This window comes from Solanum stenotomum, chromosome 1 (genome assembly GCF_019186545.1).
Source record: "Solanum stenotomum isolate F172 chromosome 1, ASM1918654v1, whole genome shotgun sequence".
In the NCBI taxonomy this organism is placed as follows: domain Eukaryota; kingdom Viridiplantae; phylum Streptophyta; class Magnoliopsida; order Solanales; family Solanaceae; genus Solanum; species Solanum stenotomum.
In genome coordinates this window covers 70,692,411-70,715,836 of record NC_064282.1, presented here as the reverse complement: position 1 = coordinate 70,715,836, position 23,426 = coordinate 70,692,411, and the positions used below count along the sequence as shown (strand labels likewise).

The 23,426-nt window shown below is 37.5% G+C and overlaps 1 long non-coding RNA gene across 1 annotated transcript; it reads right to left on the bottom strand.

Annotated features, from left to right (window-relative positions):
• Window positions 1-13,183: 13,183 nt before the first annotated feature.
• On the bottom strand, window positions 13,184-23,143 carry LOC125869213 (uncharacterized). The gene is made up of 4 exons (XR_007446782.1): window positions 23,006-23,143; window positions 22,805-22,876; window positions 14,336-14,422; window positions 13,184-13,575 (listed from the first exon to the last, which is right to left on the bottom strand). It is a non-coding gene; the product is annotated as an uncharacterized LOC125869213 (long non-coding RNA).
• Window positions 23,144-23,426: the final 283 nt, after the last annotated feature.

Genomic DNA, 23,426 nt, shown 5'->3' with positions numbered 1-23,426 from the left:
TTCCAAGAAAAAGGTTAAGGCTCAAAGGGTGTTCAAAAAGGGTTCATGTCACGCCCCGAGCCTACACCTTGGGCGGGACTGGCACTCGAGAACCATTGATGGCCCCAAGCGAACCCTTGGTCTAGCTTACTTACTAGCGGAAGACTTAATTCAACAAAGAAAAGTCTATGTAATAAACTGGAATGTTATAATAGAACATTCAACTTGGCCATTAAGGCAAACTTAAGTCTTAACATAAGATAATGACAATGAAAAGACTAAAGAACTAACATCTGACTGTCTATAAAACCTCTAAAACAACTGAGATGACTGTCGGGACAGGACCCCCGATCACTCTAACAAATGAAATACTGAAAAGAACTGAAAGCAATAAAAAAGAGTCCTCCGGAATGCAAAGAGGCTCACCAACTGACTCTGAATTGCTCAACTGGATCAACGATGCGCTAGAATGTCGATCCTAGTTACATGTGTCTGCATCATAATAAGATGCAAGCCAACTGGCATCAGTACATTGAATGTACGAGTATGCGAGTTGGAATGCTAAACACAACATAGGCTTTAAAGGAATCTGAAGAACTTACTTGGCTCAACTCAACTCAACATAACTGAACTCATTTCAATATAAACCAGTTTAAAACAAGTTCAATATAAAGAAAAGTTGTTTAAAACATGATGTCAACTTTGTGTGTATGCAAAGATACATATAACTCTGAGATGTATGTAAAAATACAAATAAACTGTGTATTTGAAAATACAATTACTTATGTGGGAATTTCTCTAACCGACAACCATCACGTAAGAGTTATTTTGATGATACAACGGTTTGCCTCACGCTGCCAGGGCCGTCCTATACCTTGCCAAGGGTATAGAACTTGAACTACTAAGTGGATCCACTAGTCTATGCTAAAAAGCACTAAAGGAATCATCTAAAAAGTATGACTCTTTTCTACCCATGATGGCTACATGGTTTATGGGGGTTGTGAGTTGTCTGAACTCTCCTCCATATCGGTGCTCAATACTACTCCCACAAATATGATATTAGCTCTTATATTTAAAAAACATACTTCTTTCTGTGATTTGAGATTAGAGCTCAAAAACTTAGCTCAAAGGCTATCTTGTAAATCAAAGTTTCCTCTCTTGTTTCATTTAGAAAGAGATTACTCTTTTCTGAAAACTAACCTGAAGACTCTTTGGAAAATCAAGGTTTCCTTTCTTGTTTAAATGTGAAAACATTTTAAACCCTTTGGGAATACATAGTCCCCATATACTTTTGAAGAAATGAACTTCAAACTTTACTTTTTAATGTTTACTCAACTTGAACGTTAAGTCTTAATACAAGTTAAAACATTTGGAAAAGACTTTTGGAAAATTCTAAGAATTTCTCTTGACTTGACTCTTACTTCTCTTGACTTTGATCTTAACTTTCCTTGAATTGGATTATGGATTCAAGGTTCATGATCTCGTTGTCGCACCCTATTTCGAACCGACCGAAACAGTTCACAACATAATATGGCTGACACTCTGATTTTGGAAAAAAATGTTTTATTTTAGAGTCGCCACCTAAATTTTAAGGAAAATATTAGGAAAACCATTTCTTAAAATATGTAAATGTAAACTCTGTTTTGATTTGCGAAACCAGTGAGATTCTAAGTAAGGGTTTTGATTACTCGAGGGGAAGGTGTTAAGCACCCCTCAGAGCCTATCCGAAGATAGTCCTTAAACTCAATTTAGGAAAATATGATTAGGAAAACTTGTTTATTTATTTTTTTCTTTTAATGATTAAACGATAAGATATTAGTTAGTTTAAGAAAAGGATACAATACAAGGTATGACATATATGTGTCTTATAAAATATATTTAATAGTAGTATTGTAAAATAAATAAATAAATGTACTTAAATATACGATATATTCATATGTAAAATATATATAGATAGGTGTATCATAATAAAATTGTCCCAACAATATATAGATGTTGAATTTGCTAAAATTTGTCGTCTTGTTAAGACGTAAAAATAAGATAGTAGTTGAGTGTAAATATATAGTACTATGTGATGTGTAATTTGAATGAAAATATATAGAATGGAGTTTTCTAAAATAAACAAACAAATACAATAAATAATAATGATACTAAATGTTAAAATATTATATAAAGTTTGTGATCTTTAGGAATGATAGGTACACATAGGTTGCTTAAAACATATGAATATTCATTATTTATTTACAGGTTGGAAAAATTGACGATAGATCATATGTAGTAAAATAATATGTATATGAAAGTGTAGGAATTTATAAATAAAAAAAAAAAGTAATATCGTAAAAGAGATAATAGATATGAGAAAAATAACATGAAGTGTAACAAAATGATAAGTTACGTATAGAGAAAAACTAAAAATATAGGATTTGTACCTTTATGCGTGTGACATATATATGTATGTACCTTGTATTTTGAACCTGTTGGCATATCTAAAATCTTGAAATGACATGCTAAGAGATTAAAATATTTCAGCAATATCTGAAAATAACAATAATGATAATAGTAAACATAATTTCTTTATAAAAGGGTGATTTAAAGAATATAAAAATTGATCTAGTTATTGAAGTAATCCAACTCAAGGTTGTTCTTACCTTTAGCTTTTAAGGTTTAAAGTTGACGTCTAATTATTTCAAAGGTAAAAAAAAAAATCTAAATATGGAACTAAATAATTCTAAGATTAACCCTTATTAATGGTATATTTAACTCGTGTAATTTTAGGTAAGAAATTTTATTATCATAAAGAAAGCGTTAAGCATCCTTTAAGGAGCCACTAAAATGGTTATTGTCAAACTTAGGTTAATAAGATAGCAAAAAATGAATAAATTTGTTCATAAGCTTTACAAGATATCAAGCTATTAGATTTATAAAAGGGTAGTGATAAATGTGTAAGAAGGAAAAAGGAAATATATTTTTGCAAATTTGAATTTAAAGTATTTGGTCTTACTTGGAACAAACAACTTAAGCCACACATTCTTTTTAAGACTAAAAGAACAACAATTCTAACAAACTATAATACTAGTTTTGCGCTCTTAGAAATGGTGCACTTTAATCTCTCAAACTATAATGTTTTAGTTTCAAAATATGCACTTCTAGGTCCTAAGAGAAATAGATTTCAAACTAAGAAAAATGGCACATTTCACACTTAAAAATCTATAAAATGAAGTTGTTATAAAAACTGAAGTTTTTATCTTTTAAAATCTGTATTTTTTCAAGCTTAAATTTTGCACCTCAAAGCCCACAAAAGGGCAGTGTTTTGAGCTTCAAGACCTGTAGTTTTTACACTCAAACTATGTACATTTTGAGCTCGAAATATGCACCCTTTTGAGCTCAAAAAGATGCATTTTTTAGACTAAATATACCACTCTTAAGCTGTCAAGAAAGTGATTTATTTAATCATAAAAATCTGCACTTCCCTCGACCTCAAAATCTGCACTTCTACACTTAGAAAATCTGTTGGACAAAATTGTTAAAACTCCAGATTTTATCACTTATTAAAACCACAATTTTCAAGCTAAAAATTACACTTAACAGCCTGCAAAAAGGTTATGTTTTGGGCCTCAAAAACCTACACTTTTACACTCAGATCATGCACACTTTGAACTCAAATTATGTACCCTTTTGAGCTCAAAACACTGCACCTTTTGAGTTCAAAATGCTGTATTTTTGTGGCTCGATACAACACTCCTAAGCTCTCAAGAAAAGTGATATCTTTAACCTTAAAATGTGCGCTTTAAACCACCTAAATCTGCACTTTAGTCTACCCAAAGTTACACTTTAAACACTTGTTTGAAAGAGAAAATCTGAAAATAGATTCATGACAATCGAAAACATTATTTACAAGTTAAACTTCAAAAAAAAAAAAACTCATGCTCTCATAACCAAAATGTTGAGTAACAAACCAACTTAATTAGAAAGCAATGCTTTAAGCCAAGTGACTATACTAAACTCAATATCTATAAAGGGCGGGAGAGTTAATGACTACGTCTTACCATCGTTCTTAGTTGGCTTACAAAGTCGAACACAAATAAAGCAAACATAAATATAAGCGCAAAACACCATGTAAAGCGCTAGTCAATATAAATGTATGCATATATGAAAGAAACGTGAAGCTTTGAAGTAAGGAGGAAGCGCTGGACGTTATTGACGCGAAAGTGGGCTACTTTACACGAGCTTATGCGGCTATTAGTCGCTTCTCTGGTTTGGGCAGAGATGGAGTCATATACTAACTCCAAACGCGCTCCCGAGTGTACATGTGAAATAAAGAAATAAGATGAAAATGTTAGCAAGTGGACTTCCAAGATTTGTCAGGAAGCATATTAAAACATGAAAAAAAAAAAATTAGAGATGTGTTCCTACTGCATGAGGTGAGCTAAGAATGTTTGCAATTGTCTATTGAAGCACATGAATACATATGTTTATTCTTTTTTAGTCTAACAAAGGAAACAAACAATATAACACATAGTTTCCAAAGAGAAAGCACAACTAATATTTATACCTAGTTTCTAAGGAATAAAGAGTGGTTGCTATAAGTACTTCCACCGGCTATTAAGTAAAGCTAAAGTAGTCTTAGTCTATCTAATTCACAAGGTGCAACAACAGCTATGTACCAACTGATCAGGTGCAACAGCTTATTGTTGTTGACATATCTTGATATTTCGAACTCTCATAGGAATATCCTCGATTAAAGAACATAAAGATACACACTACGATCGTTTTAAAGTTTAAATACTTATTAACATATGAAGTCCCCAATGATAAAAATAGCAACTATTCCTTACTGATTCATAATATTACGAGATCCCGAGACACGAACAACTAGCAAGCTGATTCAAACATCCAAATAAGTACAAAGGGGTGGACAACAGGACATCGAACGTTGATTACTATAGCATATCTTATAGATTAATAACAAGGAAAACCATACTAAAACGAGCAGAGCAATCAAACTGAACTAATCCTAGTAAACAATGAAGACCGAGAAAACAAAGACATTAGTGCATTACGATCATAATCACAATAGATAACACCCAACTAATGTTCATATGCTCAATAAAAATGTTAAATAACTTAAGCATAGGCAGTGACTTGAACGAAACAAATAAGAGCAGCTGTAATTAAAACAAGACATGGAATATTTCACAGCCCATTTCATCATATTAATTTTAGACATGCCTTAACTGAAAATAAGCTGCCATCCGCATGACTACTTGTTCTATGATTCATACCAAAGTATTAGATGTTCCATAGTTTTTTCATTACAAAGGGAAACAAAATTCCATAACTTGATCGAGATTCGAGAATTTAGACGCAAGAAAGATAACATTTATTCTACTTGGAAAAATGTGAACAACACAACTACACAAAGTATATCAAATTACCAGCAAACAACTCAGGTAACTATTGAATCTGCTAATGCATATTTTTTAGATTAAGAATATTCTTCAGGTGAAATCACTATCCATATTAACTCTTCATACACATATATACATTAGTGAAATTAAAAGGAGTGTGGGGCGCCATCAATCAAAAACATATGAGAAACACTTTCACAACTACATTGTAAACTTAGAGGATATAAAAAAAAATAAAGACAAGATGGTTACTGACCTTGTGTAGAGCAGCAAACTAAAGCTTTGACGTCAAAGATTCAAACTCCTTTCCGAACTCAAATTGTTTTTCTCCCTGTTTTTGGATTGTTTTTTTTTCTTTTTAGATCTTTCGAATTTCTGGATGTCGATCTCTCGTTTTTTGGATGATTTTCGGATGGATCTTCCAGATTTTTTCTCTCCTCCCCCTTTGAATGAGGCAAAGCACCTCTTATATAGGCGAAATCCGGACTTCAAAAATCCGGATTTGAAACTCAAAATTATCAAAATCCATGGTGTAAAGAAAGGAACGAGTGAAATCTTTGAAAAGATCACCCTTTCGGCTTCTCAGACTTGAGATATGTTCTCGGGTTTTCTTTCCGATGTAAAAAAATAGGGAAAAAGGTGGGATTATTGACGCCGTGGTAGAGAAAGGTGATGGAGGGGACTTAAAGTTTATAGGAGGAGGTTGAGGACCACCGGAAATTGCCATTTTCCGGCGGTCCATAGGCAATATCGTTGAGAAAAGTTGATGGGAGAGGGTGCAGCTATGAGGAGCGTCTGGGGAAGAGACGTTCTAGGGAAACACAAGACTGAAAAAGCGTACTATTTTTTGGAAAAGAAGAAAACAATTGGAATTTAATTTGGGCCGTCCGATCATTTGATCGGACGGTTGGTAAAAATAAAGAGTTTGAAAATAAATATTAATTTTATATATATATATATGTAAAAGGATGAATTAATTAAGGCCGTTAGATTAGATTGTAAGGCTGAGATCAAATTTAAAGAAGCACAATCCATGTGCTCGCCTACGTGGCATACATGGATTGGCCGGTTTAAAAAGACTTGGATTGCCAAATTTGCTCAAATTAAATTCATTTAAATTATAACTACTTTCTTTATTAAATAGCCACAAGTGATAATTATTTTGCAAGATTAGCTTATTTGATAAAATTAGTCACTCTTAAAATTAAATTAATATAAATTAGTAAATCATCAATTAACTAAGCTTTCTAATTTTAATAAATGTATGAAAAATATATATTGTGACAAAAGGAATTATATTTGAATAAAATAAAAAAAAATAGATTCAATTCTTAAGAAGAACAACATTTATTTAAAAAAATGAGAAAGTAAGTAGTAATATAGTATCTTTAATTTTTATAAGAAATAACACAAATTTATCGTCAAATAAAATTTTTTTTGTATTCCTATGAAAAATCTCATAACATATATATTTTATTATTATTATTATTATTATTATTATAATTATTACTATAGTTAAATGTGGAGAGCCAAAATTGGGTGTCAACACTCATGTTTATGGATGATTTCATGATGTTTAGATGTACCTTAGAGTGTTGGAATCAACTAGAAAACATAGGTACATTGCTAAGGAACAAGTACTAAAAGGTGGGGAACGAATGGGGAGAACTGGCGTCCCTAGCGCTCTAAGAAGCGCGGGGCGCCAAACCTCCAAATTCAGAGAACAAGTTGGGGCTCGCTGGCTGGTGCGGTGCCCCAAGGGTGAAACTTTAGAAACCCTTTTGGGGGGCGCTGGCTGCCGCGATGCCCCACCCCCTTCCCCAGGTGTTTGACGACTTTTCTTGCTCGTTTTTCATCTCTAAACCCTCTAAACTTCAATGATTCTTTCCCCAAACACTTAGAATCATTTGTACCCTCAATATACATCAGATTCTACTCGAAAAACACAACTAACAACATGAATCAATCTCAAGAAAACTCCAACAACACAACCCACAACATGAATCAATCTCAAGAAAACTCCAACAACACAACCCACAAGAATTCAAACGAATTTCTTCAAGATCTCTACTTTCAAATCTAATAACTTCGCTGAAATTGAATCGTGATTGGTGCATGGGTGAACTAACCTAACGCTATGTAATCTCACATACCTTGTAGGGATCACCCCCGAAGAAATCCATAAGCAAAACTCGACGATCTTAACGAATCTTGCTTCTCTTCTCCTTTCTCCTCATCTTTTCTCTTTTCTCCAAGCCCTAGCGTATTTTGGTAAAAGCGTAAACTGATCTAATTCTTATTAGAACCTAACTTAATTATCAAAAACGAAATAAAAAAATTGGGCAAGGAAAAGACCAAACTACCCTTTCAAAATCTGGATTGGACTTTCCTTATTCCAACAACCCAACTTCCAAAGGGGATAACTCACTCATACGAACTCAAAATTGCGCAAACTCAGCGGAGTTGGAAAGATCATTCCAAGAGCTTTCCTACCATATCTGGAAGTACCTCTAAATCATCATGAGCTAGAATTTATGGCCGTTTGAAGTTGGCCAAAACTCAACTTATTCTAACTTGACAAAATTTCCAGATTTTCATTCTTTCCAAAAATGACTATTTCCAATTATTAACTTCTTCCTAGTTATTTCAAATTGCGAGATGTTACAGTTCACACACTCACAAGGTAGGCCACAAAAGAGGTATACTATCAATTTGTTTCACACTCTTCAAAGTTGCCTAAGATCATATCAAGAGATTGCATCACTTAGTCAACCGGACCAACGGGACAAATTCTAGGTGTCATCACACATGGTTCACGGTAAGCTCATCACACAAGGCATAGACACCAATGTCAAACATGACTCCACACTTTTGCTAGTGTGCAATGCTCATCACAAGAGACTCAATTCGATATTTGGCTAGTCACAACGAGATGCAAAAAGTTCACGTATTGTCTATGCAACTTCATTTGGACTTATTGTAGCCGCACATTCATTTTTGCTCGATTATGAGAACTATTCAAGTCATCGGTATTGATCAAAACCGATTCTCAAATTTGCAAGAGAACAGTCACATTTTACACACACAAGAGGTGGAAAATTTATTTTTTTCAGAAGGGTCCAAAAATCATTTATCATTTAAAACAAGGAGCCAAAAATCATTTTATCATTTAAAACAAAGAGCCACAAGCTCAATCATCTGCAAAAATAGTGTATAACACACAATTATAGCTCAAAATCCAAATATATACACAAAATAAGAGAGTCACAAAAGGTGGGCCTCATCCCACCACAAATAAAGTCATTTGTCCTCAAATGCAATTAAAAAATATCTAAAAGTCAAAATAAAGTAAGACAGAGAGGGAGGTAAAGAAAAGATCATGTCTACACAGTCGCTCCATCTATCTGGGCATCAGTGTCCGGTGCATCAATCTGGACTTGGGCATCAATGCCCGGAGTAGTGCTCTGGTCTCGGGCCTTAGTACCCGGAATCACCTCAGAAGGGCCAGCTACTTCGGCTTTCAAAGCCGTCACCTCCGAGGTCTCCCCCTGAATGCTCTCACAAGCCTTAACTCTCGTGGTGAGAGTGTCAATAGAAGTCTGAAGGGGGGTCAGTGCAGCCAAAATAGCGGCCTCAATAATCCAGGGAACAGATCTCTCTAGTCTAGTCGCCCTCACGTCAGTTGAATGGGCCATATGTCCCATCTTCAGGATCATCGCCTGAGTAATCTTGGTTGGCTTGGACGAGGTGGAGGTACCCGGAACCTGTGAAGAAGTAGAAAGGGCAGAAGTACCTGAAATCCCGGAGGCCAGAGCAGGCGAAGATGCCTCTGCAGGTATCGAATCTATATCCACCTCCGGATATGTGTCCACCGGAGCTGCCCTCCTCCTGTCAGCCTCCTCTCTAGTATACTCGGCCTCAATACGCCAAATGTCAATGGAGGAGAACGGGGTAACACCAAAATCTCTAGCAGCATCCTGGGGTTCTCCAGCACGCCGGCATAGCTCCGTGATCAGTACTGGGAATGGAAAAAAGGTCTGTCTTTGCTTGGCCCTCATGGCTATCTCCTGCTCAATGATGAGTCCCAAGTCGATGCTCTTCCTAGAAATAATTGACCCAAGGTAGGCCGCCTTAGGATGACGTAGAATAGACTCATTCTGGGAAGAAATAATAGAGTTGCTGATGAATCCAAACCAATAACATGCAACTACACTCAAGTCCCTCTTCTCAATCGGGACTCCTGCCTCTATCCACCTCGGAGCTGTCAGAGCTGGCCTCCAGTGACGCAGGTGCTTTGCCTTCACCCTTGCCTTTCCCACCAGTTGTGGGAAGTTTGGTAGCTTTGCCCCCGGATGCAGCTACATCCTCATTGAGTTTAATTCCCTTAGCCTTCTTTCGGGGTGGCATGTTTCTACCTGCAACCTTTTGTCTAGCCATGTCTGCAAAACATCGGGAAAAAGTTAGAAACATTTCAATCAAAGGTATAGAAAAATAATTGCAGACAGACTCGTCGAACCAGTCGCCGAATCGCTTTGGCGAGCTAGATCGGACTCGCCGAAAGGATTGGCTCTAAAGTCTCAAAAAACTTCGACTAGTCGGCGATGGGAAGGCCTTTCGGCGAGTCGCCGACAGCTTTCAGAGAGCAAGGATTAGCCTACCGAGAGTTACAGTGAAAAAAGGGTTCAAGGGTGCAGACAAAGGGCGATCAAAAAGACTTTCGACGAGTCGCCGAGTGCCTTCAGTGACCTCAAGCTTCTCGCCAAAAGTTACAGAGCCAAACATCAAGTAAAGCATGAAATTAAAGGCGAGATGGGGACCATCGGCGAACCACCGAGTGGTTCGATGAGCTCAACCCAGCTCGTCAAACGACCCAATGTGCCTACTTTCAACCTAACTTCTCGAATTCGACCCCAAAACCCCAGAAAACAAAATCAAAGCATGCACAACTCAAATTAAAACAAGACCCATAACACCCATTACCCCGGGATACTCAGACTTTTCCCGGTTTTGCCAAATTTTACCATTTGACGTCTTTTACCCTTAAGAATGACTTCACCCGCTCTATCATTGGGCAAATTATATCATTTGGCACAACTATGGGTTACTTAGACTTTACCCGACTAGACCCAACAATATGCAAGCACAACCTTACAAGAATTAATCAATTTTAAGTCATAACATTATGAATTTCAACATTAAAAGCAATACGGGCAAAGGCATTTGAATTGGAGCAAGCATTCAAATATTCTAATCTTATCAGAGAGGCACAACACACGACAACAAGATAAGATCATTTGCATAAGAGTACAAAATTGTTAAAAATAAACTCGGGGTTCGAAAAACCAACCTTTAATGACAATTAAGATAAAATTGAAATGTTAGGCGACAAAGTAATCCCAATCCGAGCACAAATCAACGGCTAAAATACTACTAGAAATGCGAAAATATAGAAACTAATGTGCGGGTGTGAGTTTGGGAAGTTCAAAAGTGAGGGAAAGCGAAAGAGTTGGAAGCTTAAACCTTTGGCCTTATAAAAACCGTCCAGTTCTCGCCCATTCTGTGACATTAGTCGTGCTCAACAACCCACTCGGCAACACGCTGAGTGGTCACTTACCTCGCCGAGTTTTACAAAACCCTCAGTTGATGTGGGGGTCCAAACGGCGGATTAGATTGGGATCACCGACCTGGTCGGTGATTCGCTAATAATTACCTGGGCTCACCGAGTTTTACAAACTCCAATGTAAAATTGTCTTGAGTCCAACGGCAGTCTAGGTCGAGGTCGCCGACCTCTTCGGCGATGCGCCGACTGGACCTTTAGCTCACCAACCTACACTTTTCAAACACTTTCCACACTTTGACCTGCAAAATCAGCACACTATTATTTACCAAAACAAAATTAAATCAATAAAAGGTCTTGGGTTGCCTCTCAAGCAGCGTCTTAGTTAACGTCGTGGCACGACGCAAGTCTACACTCATGTGTCATTCTTGGGGCTGGCCATAGTGTCACTAGGCAACCCCTTTTTATGCTTTAAGTAGAGACACGACAACACTTGGTTTATCTGGGCGTCTTGTAGCTGAATAATCATGGAATGGGAGTTGTCATCTGATTAAGCATTAAGACATTCTCTTTTATCTCATTCAACACTCTATCTTGTTCTTCGATTTTGTGTAGAATAAGTGAGAGGACCTTTTCATTTTGTTCACCCTCTTATTGTTTCATCTTTTGAAACTCGTGAGGGGGAAGGTGCTTGTCCTTCTTTTTGGACCTTGTTTCCAACTTCATGACCTTCTTGGACAAGACATCCAACTGAGTCAACAATGCGGCCCATTCTTGGTCTTTCTCTATTTCCTTGTTGGTTTAACCATGCCATCGAGGAGTTGGGCTACTACTTCATAGGGTTGTTGTATCAAACAACCTGCAAAAAGTTAATCAACATCTTTTCTATTTTCGAGACCAAGACTTCTATAAAAGCACTCTAATAGCAATTTATCTGGTATTCCATGATTTGGGCACTGCTGCAGTAATGCCTTAAATCTCGGCCACATCTCATGGATAGACTCACCTTTTAATTGCTTGAACGTTAGGAGGTTATCCCTAAGATTCAAAAATCTCAAAAGGGGGGTGGTTCATTTGGTCACCATTTTCACCATTCACACTCATTTTTCCTGTTTCAACACACAAACACACAAAACAAAACTAAAAAATAAGTATTACTATAACTAACAAGAACAACATTCAACTTGACTAAAAATTCTCAAATAACACCACTCCCTGACAGCGGCGCTATTTTGATTTCACGTACCAGGACACTTCATCCAATACTAAGTGCCAACGATCGTAAATTAGTAATATAACCCAACTAGTAAGTTGGGGTCGAGTCCCAAGGGAGTGGTTCGTAATTGAGAATCAATAGGCAAGTAAGAATATGCTCAAGTCAATCATAGCTTAAAAACATTTACGAATAAAAGCATGGTTTAAATTATAGGTGACATAAGTGTCAAATATCAGAGGGGGTTCGTTTCAATTATCAACTAAAACAGCGATAACACGAAAATAACAATTATGGAGACGAAATTTTTGGGATGTGATAGGATTATGAGCTAAGATAGGCAACGGGTAATTGCAATTAATAGTAAACAGTTGTGAATCAATGATTAAACTAGACTTTAGTGGGGATAAACTTTCTCTCGAACAATTTACCCCGAATCAAATTGGTTTCTCTCGAACACTAATAAGCAACAATTAAGCACAACCTTCACTTTAGTCCATTCACTCTCTCGAGCTGAATGTGTGGAGGAAAAGGGTTTAGGGTTCACTCTCTCAAGCTGAACTCATGAGAACCCAATACCCACAGACCATCGATTCAGTAATTTGGTTTTAAAACCTCTCTCTCGAGCAAGCCAAAAACACGAAGTTAAGATTGTATTTGGAACTACAACCCATTAAATGCAACCACAATTACTGAACGAAAACACCTTTAAACATCAATTAAACTATCAATTAACAATACCCAACAATTATATCAACCCATAATCACACCCCAAGAATTGGAGTTTTAGCTAGACATCATAAAAAGATAAAAATCATTACCAAGTTGTGTTTCCATCAACTGGATAGGATTGATATTGTCTTTACAAAGGTCTAAGATGAAGAATCTTCAACACCCACTTCCAATTTCTCATAAATGGAAATCTTCAAATCTTCAAAGCTAAGAAAATATTTTATCTCCAAAAAAAACTCAGTTCTAAGCTCTCAACTTGAAAACTAAATGTTAAATTCTAAACTGCATACTAAGAATTTAAAAATATATTTATAGTTGTCAAAAATTGTGTTGCGAAGGACCATTCGGCACAGTAAGTCGGGATCGCCGATTCACTCGGCGATCTGCCCTTTGGTCAATTTCATCGCCTTTTTGCTTTGGCCTTCAGCATCTTCAAGCTCTGTAACTTTGGGCGATATGGTACTGCATCGCGGAACTGTTCGGCGACTCGCCGACTGCTCCTTTCGATCGCCTACTTGATTTTCTCCTTCAGGGCTTGGCACACTTGAACATTAGGCGAGACATCAGCCATTCGGCGATTCGCCCAATGGATTAGGCGATCCTCATGCCTTCTTTTCTTCATCTTTTCAGCTGCCTTGTTCCTTTTTGCTCATTAGTGTCCATGCTTTGTTCCTCAATCCAAATACCTGAAGTTCAAGGATTTATATCAGTTATTGACACAATATGCATTTGAGGACACTAAATCTATTAAAATGAAGCCCTAAATGAGTCTAAATCATGGACTCATCACTTACAAGGATGCTGGATTTTACATCCAGAACATAGACCAAAGAAAGAAGAAAACAAAGTTAAGACTGATGATAAATACACAGCCACAGAAGAGACTAATAAGAAATAGCCTACCAATGATCTAGAAGTGAATGGAGTTTACAAGAATGGGAGGTTAATACATCAGAATTTGAATGTAGTCCAAAACAAGAAAAATAAAAACAAAATACTAGAACCCATTCAGGAGAATCAAGAAAAAGGACGAGCAATACAAGGATGAGCAGCATGACAAGGAGAGAAGAAAAATCAACGATACTAATACCTTTAACAAGTTTGAGGCATTAGTGGATCTAACAGACGAAAAGCCTAAAAGCACAAAGAAGATAACAAATGATCTATCAACTAATGAATCTAATAAAAAAGAGACATCCAAACCATGGGTAGAAGCATCATTTGGAAAAAAAAGTAATGGTTTAGACAAAACTCAAGCAGAAGAGTTAACAAAGTTAGCCGACAAGCAAACAGAGAATACATCCAATATAATTGTGTCCATACAATCTATAAGCAGTAAAGATTCACAAGGAGTACAACAAAAATACAACAGAATAGAGAACACAGGAAACTCATCAAACAGGGAACCTCAAGGCAGAACTAATAACACTCAGTAGATTGACATACAACCAACCAGTCCAGAAAACTTAGTAGAGATACATAAGACCAAAGAACGACCAGACCACAAGCAATCATTATTGGAGGATCAGGTACCTGCAATTTCAGTGGAGACAGAATCATCATCAGTAGCAAATTCAACACAAATCAATCAAGACACTGCAAACAGCAAAGAAAGAAATACAAAGATGAAAACAAATGCTATAGTGGAGCAGCTAGAAGTTCCTAACAATGAAGTAGATATTGGAGATGATAATGAATTAGAACACACCACAAATACAATATCGATACATAATAAAGGTGATATATCTCCTAGATTGCTTGCAAAGGCCAAGAAAGATGGTAAACAAATAAAAAAACAAAGATAAAAGTGTACCTCGTAAGTTAAAAGGAGGAGTACAAACAAGGACAGCTAGTGCCAAAACCACTGCTCAATGATTTGTTCAATTATATGGAACATAAGGCATATTAACACTCAACATGCTTTTGAGAGGGTAATAATGATGCACAGGCAGAAACACTTTAATTTCATAGCACTTCTGGAACCATTTCAACATCACAGACATATTGACATGTATAAACTTTGGCTTGATATGGGGACAACTTATCACAATGTGAATGGTAAAATTTGGTTATTTGTAGAAGGAAGATTCCAGATTGAAGTCCAACTAGACATGGAACAATTGATATCCTTCAAGCTTACAAACAATGATGATGGACAAGAATTACAAGTAACAATTGTGTATGCTAGCACTGATAGACAAACTAGAATAGCACCGTGGGACGACTTACATGATATTGCAGCAAACATGTCTCTACCATGGATGGTAGGAGGAGATTTCAATGTAATAACGGATGAAGAAGAAAAGTATGGTGGTTTACCCGTGCAATATAATGAAACAGAGGATTTTGTTCATTGTATAAACATTTGTCAACTAGTAGATTTGGGATTTAAAGGGAGTATATATACTTGGTGGAATGGTAGATCAGACACAACTTGCATTTTCAAAAGACTGGACAGATGCTTAGGAAATCAAGCTTTACAAATCAGTTTCCCTAATTTGGAAGTTGAACACCTCATTATACAAGGATCTGACCACTATCGTTTAATATTGACAACTAGAACAGACATGAGACATATAAGAAAGTCATTCAGATTTCTGAATTTTTGGGTGGAGCATGAGACTTTCCAGCAGGTGGTTGCAGATAACTGGCAGGAATCCTACACTTCAGATCCCTTTTTTAACTTTTAAAACAAACTGAAAAAGGTTAGCAGGCACTCTCAAAGTGGAGTAGGGACACTTATGGTGACATTTTCAAGCAAATAGCTATACTAGAAGAAATAGTGCAAGTCCATGAGCAAGAATTTGAAACACATCCAACAGGCATTAATGGAGAAAGACTTCAAAAGGTACAAGCAGATTTAATCAAATTTTATGCCATAGAAGAAAAATTTTGGAAACAGAAGGCAGGAATGCAGTGGTTTGAAGATGGAGATGGGAATACTAAATTTTTTCATGTACATGTTAATGGAAAAAGGAAGAAACTGAACTTACAGAGGATACAAGATAATAGAGGAGTGTGGCTAGATATAGAAGAAGACATTACCCAGGAGGCAATTAGATTCTATACTGACCAGTTCACTGAAAGTAATCTCAATATTGATTTTGAGATGTTAGAGTGCATTCCCAAGATGATAACTGAAGATAAAAATGCACAGATACATGAGATTCCAGATGAGGAGGAAGCAAAAAATGTAGTGTTTGGATTAAATTCTGATAGTACAGGAGGTCCAGATGAGTAAGGATACACAGGGGAATTCTACCAAGCTTGCTGGAACATAATAGCCAAAGACATGACAAAAATGGTGCAGTCTTTTTTCTGTGGACATGAATTACCCAGGTACATTACTTGCACAAATCTAGCTTAAATTCCTAAGAAGAAAGATATCACTACCCTCTCAGACATGAGGCCTGTCAGTTTAAGTAATTTGATGCACTCACACTCAATCGTGATGATAGTAGTTAATCTAGGAGCTGTGGCTCGAAGAAGATGAAAACTAATTCAGGGTACAACCGAGAAGATTAGTTGAGAAGATGTAGAAGAAGGAAGAAAGAATAGAATGATATTATTCATGAATGAGTGAATCAGTACATTTCCATGTATTTATACAACTAATCAATGGGTAAAATGACTTAAAGAAGAATACAACAAAAGTAACTAACTAACTAATTTCTTGACAGCTGAACAGTGTTAACTGCCTAACAGTTCTAACAGCTTCTAACAGATTTTCAGATTCCTTTACATTCATTTTAACTAACTCGACTACATATACTTGCATCAATACCCCCCAATTGAAGAATAGCCTTGTCCTCAAGGCTGGAATGAAGGAAATCTATGTTGCAACTCTGTGAGAATTTCCCAGGTGGCCTGAGTTGTATCAATGCCCAGCCATTTAACCAACACCTGACAAACAGCCTTATTACCCCTCTTGATCATCCTCCTTTCTAATATAGCCTTAGGCAACGGGCAGTAGGGACTAGATATATGTAACACCGGAGGATGGTTAAGGACAGCAGGCACTTCATGGCATTTTTTCAACTGTGAGACATGAAAAGTAGGATGGATCAATACATCTGCTGGAAGCAAAAGCTTATAAGCAACTTCCCCAATCTTAGCATCAATCAGGTAGGGACCAAAGTACTTAGCAACTAACTTGTTAAAGGGTCTAGTGGCCACAGAGAACTGCCTGTACGGCTGCAGCTTTAAATAGACCCAATCACCCACACTAAACTGTCTGTCAGACCTATGTTTATTGGCCAGATCTCTCATTCTTTGTTGAGCCCTAGACAATTGGAACTTCAGCAAGGCAATAATAGCTTCCCTAGCCTCCAAGGACCTGTCAACCATCTCATTAGAGGATTCACCAGCCAAATAGGGAAGATGAATAGGTGGCTTTTGACCATAAAGAACTTCATAAGGGGAGCATTTGATAGCTGAATGATAGGTTGTGTTGTACCACCACTCAGCAAGAGGCAAGTGAGCAACCCACTCCAAGGGTTTATCTGAGCAGAAACACCTCAGATAAGTCTCCAAGGTCCTGTTCAAGACCTCAGTCTGACCATCAGTTTGAGGATGGTAGGCTGTAGATTTATGCAACTGAACTCCTTGCAAGGTGAACAATTCTTGCCAAAATGAACTCAAGAAAACAGGGTCTCTATAACCACATCCAAGCTATCACAGCCACAGGTGATGACATTCCAGTTGTTTTGGTTTCTTTAATGGAACAATACAAGTGTATATTTGATATTCCTACTGCATTACCACCTCACAGAGGACCCTATGATCACAGAATACCACTCATAGACAATGCAGCTCCTATTAGTAAGAGACCTTACAGGTTTCCCGGAGTAAAGAAGGATATTATTGAGAAGTTGGTACAAGAGATGCTAGATCAAGGGGTTGTACAGCACAGTACTAGCCCATATGCATCCCCAGTTGTGTTAGTTGGAAAAAAGGATGGTAGTTGGAGACTTTGTATTGATTACAGGGATCTGAATCATTTAACAGTGAAGGATAAATTCCCAATCCCTATTATTGAGGATCTATTGGATGAGTTGGGGGGTGCTGTGGTGTTCTCTAAGATTGATCTTAGAGCTGGCTATCACCAATTGAGAATGTCAGAATCTGACGTGCATAAAACAGCTTTCAAAACTCATGAGGGTCACTATGAGTTCTTGGTAATGCCCTTTGGGCTAACCAATGCTCCTTCATCATTCCAAAGTCTTATGAATTCAGTTTTCAAACCATTACTCAGAAAATCAGTGTTAGTTTTCTTTGATGATATTTTGGTTTATAGCAAAACTATGTCTGCTCATGTGGATCACTTAAGAACGGTGTTTGAGCTGATGAAACACCATTAGTTGTATGCTAAAGCATCCAAGTGTGCTTTTGGGGTAACAGAAGTGGAGTACTTAGGACATTTTATCAGTGCTAAGGGAGTAGCAACTGATCCTAAGAAGGTATCTGCAGTACAAGCCTGGGGACTGCCTACTACCATCAAGCAACTCAGAGGTTTCATTGGTTTAGCAGGGTACTACAGGAGGTTCATCAAAGGATTTGGAGCTATATGCAGACCTCTACATGACTTACTTAAAAAGGACAATTTTGCTTGGACTGAAGAAGCTACTGCAGCTTTCCTTACTCTCAAGGAAGCCTTGGTGACTGCTCCTGTCTTGGCTTTGCCAAACTATGCTGAACCTTTTGTTATTGAGACAGATGCAAGTGGTACAGGTATTGGTGCTGTCCTAATGCAGCAGGGGCACCCTATTGCTTATATTAGTAAAACACTGGCCCCTAGACATCGGTCCATGTGTGTTTATGATAGAGAATTGCTGGCATTGGTTTTTGCTGTGACTAAGTGGTCACATTATTTGTTAAGTAGACCCTTCATAGTCAAGACTGACCAGAAGGCATTGAAGCATCTGCTGGAACAAACTATACACACTGATTTTCAAGTGGCTGGTATCTCAAAGCTTATGGCTTTTGACTTTACTATTGAATACAAAAAAGGACTGGACAATAAGGCTGCTGATGCTCTTTCTAGAAATCAAGGTGCAGAGTTATTGGCCTTGTCCTTGCTTACACCCCATGATACACTTTTCTGTCAGATTCAACAATCTTGGATTTCTGATGCTGCTTTACAAAACTTGATCACTAAACTGATAGTGCAACCTTATAAATCCTTTACTTGGATTAACTCTCAGCTTAGGTGGAAGGGAAGATTGGTGGTAGGGTCTGACCATCAGCTGAGAGAACATATTATTCAGTTGTGGCATTCTACACCTCAGGGTGGCCACTCTGGAATGGATGCTACCATTAGGAGATTGCAGTCCCTATTCTACTGGAAGACCATGGTTACAGATGTCAGGAGTTTCATTAACAGATGTGATGTGTGCCAGAGACACAAGTATGATGCCTCAGCTTATCCTGGCTTAATTCAACCTCTACCTATCCCTGAAGGTATTTGGACTAACATTAGCTTGGATTTCATTGAGGGTTTACCTAAATCTAAAGGCAAGGATGTCATTTTAGTGGTGGTTGATAGGTTGAGTAAGTATGGCCATTTCATTTGCTTGCAGCATCCTTACACTGCTCAGACTGTAGCTCAAAGCTTCTTGGACAATGTGTTTAGGCTGCATGGTATGCCCTCTACTATAGTGAGTGATAGAGACCCTGTTTTCTTGAGTTCATTTTGGCAAGAATTGTTCACCTTGCAAGGAGTTCAGTTGCATAAATCTACAGCCTACCATCCTCAAACTGATGGTCAGACTGAGGTCTTGAACAGGACCTTGGAGACTTATCTGAGGTGTTTCTGCTCAGATAAACCCTTGGAGTGGGTTGCTCACTTGCCTCTTGCTGAGTGGTGGTACAACACAACCTATCATTCAGCTATCAAATGCTCCCCTTATGAAGTTCTTTATGGTCAAAAGCCACCTATTCATCTTCCCTATTTGGCTGGTGAATCCTCTAATGAGATGGTTGACAGGTCCTTGGAGGCTAGGGAAGCTATTATTGCCTTGCTGAAGTTCCAATTGTCTAGGGCTCAACAAAGAATGAGAGATCTGGCCAATAAACATAGGTCTGACAGACAGTTTAATGTGGGTGATTGGGTCTATTTAAAGCTACAGCCGTACAGGCAGTTCTCTGTGGCCACTAGACCCTTTAACAAGTTAGCTGCTAAGTACTTTGGTCCCTATCTGATTGATGCTAAGATTGGGGAAGTTGCTTATAAGCTTTTGCTTCCAGCAGATGTATTGATCCATCCTACTTTTCATGTATCACAGTTGAAAAAATGCCATGAAGTGCCTGCTGTCCTCACCCATCCTCCAGTGTTACATATATCTAGTCCCTACTGCCCCTTGCCTGAGGCTATATTAGAGAGGAGGATGATCAAGAGGGGTAATAAGGCTGTTTGTCAGGTGTTGGTTAAATGGCTGGGCATTGATGCAACTCAGGCCACCTGGGAAATTCTCACAGAGTTGCAGCATAGATTTCCTTCATTCCAGCCTTGAGGACAAGGCTATTCTTCAATTGGAGGGTATTGATGCAAGTATATGTAGTCGAGTTAGTTAAAATGAATGTAAAGGAATCTGAAAATCTGTTAGAAGCTGTTAGAACTGTTAGGCAGTTAACACTGTTCAGCTGTCAAGAAATTAGTTAGTTAGTTACTTTTGTTGTATTCTTCTTTAAGTCATTTTACCCATTGATTAGTTGTATAAATACATGGGAAATGTACTGATTCACTCATTCATGAATAATATCATTCTATTCTTTCTTCCTTCTTCTACATCTTCTCAACTAATCTTCTCGGTTGTACCCTGAATTAGTTTTCATCTTCTTCGAGCCACAGCTCCTAGATTAACTACTATCATCACGATTGATTGTGAGTACATCAGGTGTGTTTACTGACAACATATAAAATTGTACTTGTTCTGCAGGTTTTTTATTCAACACTTTAGCCTTAGTAGTTTTGACTTGAGTGGTTGCCCCTCTCAACACGTGCTTCTTCCCTTGGTGCATGAACTCAATGGTCCTTTTGCTAAAATCAAAGAGAATTCTCCCCAATGTATTCAACCATTGGACCCCCAATACTATATCAATATTTCCTAATGGCAGTAATAGGAAATCAGAAGAAAATGTAGTCCCCTGTAACAACCACTGCAGATTCCTACAAATGGAAGCAGTTTGTACCTTCCTCCCATCAGCTACACTAACAGACTGTTCCATGATTGTGCTGGCCTTGCATCCTAGCTGCCTTGCCATTTCTTCATCAATAAAATTGTGGGTACTACCTGTATCAATAAGAATTTGTAATGGTCTTTTCTCATGATACCCAGTGACTCGAATGGTCTGGTACCCAGTGACACCAGTGAAGGCTTGCAATGAAATTGTCATACATTCCTCAGGATTGACAATGTTATCAATTGCTTCTTGATCCTGGAACTGATCTAGATCATCTTCCATAGTTACATCTCCTTCTTCACACAATTCTACTAAGAACAACTGCTTCTTGGCCTTACACACATGCCCCCTTACATACTTTTCATCACAAAGGAAGCACAGTCCCTTGGCTCTTTTCTCATCCATCTCTGCTGCAGTTAAGGGCTTCCTTCCATTAACATTGCCCTGAAATCCACTAGGTTTGTTATAAGAATTATCAAAAGGTTTCCTGTAACTAGTATTAGCTGGTATGGGCCTCTGTACATTCTGATTTCTATGGAAGTTTGGAGTTGGTAAAATGGGATTCTGATTTTTTCCAGAAGATCTAATTCCCCAGGACTGAGCTTGTGCCTCAAAAACTTCCTCTTGCAATCTAGCCAACTTGTAAGCTTGCATCAGAGTCTTTGGTGCCTGCATCCTTACTGATTTGTTCAATTCAGGTTTGAGGCCTCCTAAGAAACAACTGATGGCATTCTCATTAGACAAATTCACCCCAGTCAGCAGCCTATCAAACTCAGCTTGGTAAGCTCTTACATTGCTAGTTTGTTCCAGGTGCTTAATGGATTCCATTGAATCTTCATATCCATCCCCAAACCTTTCATTCAAAGCTAAAATATACTCTGTCCAAGTAGGATCTACAGCAGTGTTCCTAGCTTTCAGATAAGACCTATGCCAAGCAATAGCTTCCCCATCTAAGTGAATTGATGTGACTTTGACCCTCTGACTATAAGGAATTTCATCCATAGAAAAGAATTGGTCCACCTTATACAACCATGTTTTCAGATCTTGCCCAGAAAATCTAGGGAAATCTAACCTAGAGCATCGAGTGAGAAAATTACCAGTTACTCCAGTCTGAATGTCTCTACTTGTGTTCAACTGCCTCAAATCTCCAGAATTGTAACCTCCAGCAGAAGATTCACCCACTTCCTTGTCTCTCTGCTTCATACCACCAATGGCTTGCTTGATTTCCAACAATTCCTTATCTGTCCTCTCATTTCGATCATTCATAGTCGCCATCAATTTCTGCAATTGCTCTTGAATCTGCAAAAAATTATTATCTGCATCCTCTGTCGATCCTTCTGGGTTCTTATTGCGAGTCAAAGCCATGCCGAGGAATGAAAGCTCTGATACCAATTGATGCACTCACACTCAATCGTGATGATAGTAGTTAATCTATGAGCTGTGGCTCGAAGAAGATGAAAACTAATTCAGGGTACAACCGAGAAGATTAGCTGAGAAGATGTAGAAGAAGGAAGAAAGAATAGAATGATATTATTCATGAATGAGTGAATCAGTATATTTCCATGTATTTATACAACTAATCAATGGGTAAAATGACTTTAAGAAGAATACAACAAAAGTAACTAACTAACTAATTTCTTGACAGCTGAACAGTGTTAACTGCCTAACAGTTCTAACATCTTTCTAACAGATTTTCAGATTCCTTTACATTCATTTTAACAAAAGAATACCGACCTTAAGCGCAAACACATGGCAGGACCAAATTAGAATAGAGACCGCCGCTTTCAACAAAACCCACCACCAGATCTGGGCACCAAGAAAACACACATACAAGAGATCTTTGAGGAACAAAACAAGAAGAAGGAGAAAATGGGAAGATGAACAGGAAAACAAGGAAAATATCAAGAAGCTGGAAGGAGAATACAAAAATTATACCTTAGTTGAATGGAGGAAATGGATCGATGCATTGAAGCTTGAAAAGCTGGCTAACAAAATGAAGAAGTAGCTCTGAATTTTCCAATTTCAATTTGGAAACATACTTAACTTTTGTTTCTCTTGGTTTTTTAACTATACTTTAGATTGATGTACAGACCTTCTATTTTCTTTTGTTTTGATTATTTAATAAAAGTCAATGGGACCTGGACCCGCTGATCTTAATTTTTTATTTTATTTTTTTAAAAAAATACTTGATAAATATATTTGCCAAAATATATATAACCAAAAACTACTTTTCAAAATGTTTTCAAGTTTTCCCCAAGTTTTTTGGGGCCGAACAGATCCTTAAACTATTTAGGGAAAAAGGGCTCACGCACGCCATTTGGGGTGAGTGGAGGAAATCATTGAAACACTGATAGAG